This window comes from Primulina eburnea, chromosome 11 (genome assembly GCF_022965805.1).
Source record: "Primulina eburnea isolate SZY01 chromosome 11, ASM2296580v1, whole genome shotgun sequence".
NCBI lineage: Eukaryota > Viridiplantae > Streptophyta > Magnoliopsida > Lamiales > Gesneriaceae > Primulina > Primulina eburnea.
In genome coordinates this window covers 12,971,360-12,974,966 of record NC_133111.1, presented here as the reverse complement: position 1 = coordinate 12,974,966, position 3,607 = coordinate 12,971,360, and the positions used below count along the sequence as shown (strand labels likewise).

Below are 3,607 nucleotides of genomic sequence, written 5' to 3'. Positions count from 1 at the left end.
ATTATTGCATAATAGGATTTATTTCATGAAATTTTAAAGGTTCATGCATTATAGATTTTTAAATTTCATTTCGCGCTCAAACGAGGATCGGATACCGGAGAATTTTCAAGAAAAATTATTTTATTACACGATTAATTTTTATTAATTAATATAAGATATTTTAAAGATGTTTTTCATGAATTAGAATTTATTGGATATTTTTATCCGTATGATTTTAATTTTTAACGATACATAAATTTTATCGAATTGGGAGAATTTTTGAGGGTTCGGTTAATAATTTCAAAAACTTTCCAATACGAAATATTTTTCGGGAGTGTGTTTAGATTTAATGGGCATATTTTTAAGATTATTCATCTTAAAACCTTTTTATTTTAATTGAGGGTCATTAACACATATTTTAATTAACCTAAACTAAACTTAAACTAAACCTAAACTACCCCACCTCATTATAGCCGACACCCTCACTCCCACCAGCCTTTATTCTTGAAAAACACCAACCGACACTTCCCTCCAATCATCAACTTTCTAGTGACTTGCTGCTTCAAAGCTTTCGGTGGTACCATTTCTCCTTCAAGCAAAGAGTCTCTCTTCGGTGGTTGGTTCCTCTATCATTGTCCAAGAACTTTCACCAAGGCACGTTAAGTATCTCCATTCTCTCGTTTTCTTTCAGCAGCAACATCAAGGAGCTTCGACCTTGGCTTGTTCTTGCGTTAAAACTCTCCCGGTGTCTCCCTCGTCTCGTTTTTGTTCATCAAACATCAAAGGCACGCTTTGTATCCTTCTTTCTGCATCATTCACGCCATTATATGCTGTTACATGTGTGCTCGCATATGAAAAATGTTTAAACCCGTTGTTGCTTCGTTTATGCTTCGTCTTATTCATGAAAAACCGTATTTTATGCATTTAAATCACGTGTTTGATGTTTGGGTGCAAGGGGCTGCCGATCTCGGGTCATAAGGAGCTGTTCATGTCGAGGGTTATGTTAGAATAACCTGAGAGAGTCTCGGTTCAGGTCTATGCAGGGAAAAGCCGTTCCTTCGGGCGCTAGTGCATGCTTAAGGGCTAGATCGAGGATGGGTTCGGTCTCGGCTGTGCAAGGGCATCCCGAAACCTGGAACAGATCGTGAGGGGTCTGAACCACGGTCAAGGGAGGTTTGAACACAGCTGGGACGAGGAGGAGAGTCGCTTGAGCGTTGGGAATGGAGTGATGATAGAGAGCACTACGTGAGGAACAAGGGTTGTGTGAGTTGCAAGGGGCTGTAGGCCTGGTGTAGCTGTCGTGGGGTTGTAGGCTCGTGTCTAGTGAGTCCAGCAGGGTTCATTAGGGTCCCTAATGGTGCACCATAAAGTTCGGTTAAGTGTTAGAGAAGCAAGAACCAAAATAGTTAAGATATAAATTTATGTGGGTTTGGTTTGAAAGTTTCTGTACGTGGCTTGTGCAGGAATTATGGGACTCGTTTAAGCTTAGTTTAGGAGGTTCATTAGAGTCCTAATGGTGAGCAATAACGATCAATCAAGTGCTGGAGAAGCTAGGACTAAAACATTTATGAGTTGGGGCCATGTGTTGGAAGATGATTATACAAAGTGGGTGCTGAGAATTCCAGCAGCTCGCTGGCTCTTGATTCGATGGTTTTAGGATCTGGTTTTGGGGTTTTTAAGAGTTTTTAGATGTGTATTAGGTATGGTAAAAAGTTGGGGATAATTCGGTTAAGTTTCGGTTCGATTCGGGTTAAAATCGGGACTCCGGTCCAAGTTTTAAAAAGATTTGGTTAATTTATGAAATGGACTCGAATTTACGTCTAAGAATGATTTTCAATATGTTTTGGGATATTTTAGGAGTTTGGTAAGTTTCAGAGCAAAATAAGGAGTTTTCGATTTATCCGGGATTTAATCGCCGTACGAAACATTAATTAAAGAATTAACTGAAACGCATAGATTTAGGCTTAATAAAATTATGGAAAATTATATTTAAGTTCAAATAATTATTAGAAGTCTAAGTTTTTAATTTGAGAATTTTATGCTAAGGTTTGGTTTAATTCGGGATTAAAACGCATTAAGATGTTATATTTAAGGATTAATTTAAAGGTCGTCTATTTAAGCCAAATAAAAATATGAGAAAATTATTGTAGGCTTAAATAATTCTTTGGGACATGTTAGAGTCAATGGAATTAAGAAAAGGTCACAAACGTGAAATTTTACGTCTAAGGGCAAAACGGTCATTTTTGGGGTTTCCAGGGGCAAAATGGACATTTTGCACCCGAAGTGATATTTTGGTCTTGGCAGCGCCCTGAGCACATCTTATCATGATTTAAATGTTTAAGCATCACGTTCATGATTTTTATGTAATTACGATAAATACGTTGCATGCTTGGTTTAAAGGAAAAATTACGTATATGCATGATTTTATTAAGTGATGAATATGATGACACGTTTTGTAGGAAGTGATTTAGTTGTGACTAATACGATGACACGATGACATGATGATATGATTGGAGATATCGTGAGGGAAAATGCCCCAGAGGGAGCCCGTTTACGGGAGAAGGCCCCAGAGGGAGCCCGACGATCGTATTTCCATTGACATGATATGATGATATGATATGCCAAGGCCCAGTTGACGGGTGAGAGTGTCGCTGGTGTCCCCGCCGCCCAGTACTGTGGTTATACGTAGATGGTTCCATCGACTGACATGATGACATGATGATACGAAAGTCACAGCTAATGAACTGAATTCAATTAAAAAGAAAATGTATACGTATATGATGACATGAAATGACATGATTTTACACGATATGATTTTACACGACACGTATACGTATATGATGACATGAGATGACATGATTTTAATACGATATGATTTTACACGACACGAACGTATATGATAACATGAGATGATATGATTTTACACGATATGATTTTTACACGACACGTTTACGTATATGATGACATGAGATGACACGTTATGATTATTACCATGTTTTGAAAGCATACTTTTACATATATGATTTTTACTGCAGACACGAATGCTTTTAAGTTCATGAAAAGTTATATTGAGTATGATATTTTTCACTGCTGTGTGCTACGCATATGTACTTGTTATTCCTGGTACAGGGGTGTTGAGTCTTTAGACTCACTAGGCGTGTGTGATGCAGGTGAGCTTAATGATGAGGAGACTGGAGGTGCCGAACTCTGAGTAGTCAGAACTGGTGCGGTGACACGACCCGAGGACCACACGTTTTCCGCGCATTTATGATTTTATGATATTGAGAGGAGATGAAAATTTTCCACGTTTATGATTTGGATGTTAGGATTTTTACTCGCTTATTTCCCATTATAATTTTTATTGGCAAATGCTTATGAGTATTTTTAAATGATATTTTCAGTACGACAGCATGCCTATTTTTATGTAAAATAAATATGATTATTTTAAAGGATGAGTTTGATTATTTTTAAACGACGCTATTTTTATGGTCGAATATTTAAGATAATTTTTAAATGTTATTTCGAAAATGCGAGCTTTTATTTTTTAAAAAAAAAATATCCAGTAGAATTTTAAAAATGAGTGAGACGTTACAGTTGGTATCTGAGCAAGGGTCCTGTATAGGGTTGT

The 3,607-nt window shown here is 37.1% G+C and overlaps 1 long non-coding RNA gene across 1 annotated transcript; it reads left to right on the top strand.

Annotated features, from left to right (window-relative positions):
* Positions 1-639: 639 nt before the first annotated feature.
* Positions 640-3,382, top strand: LOC140804150 (uncharacterized). The gene is made up of 2 exons (XR_012112090.1): positions 640-764; positions 3,150-3,382. It is a non-coding gene; the product is annotated as an uncharacterized lncRNA (long non-coding RNA).
* The last annotated feature ends 225 nt before the right edge of the window (positions 3,383-3,607 follow it).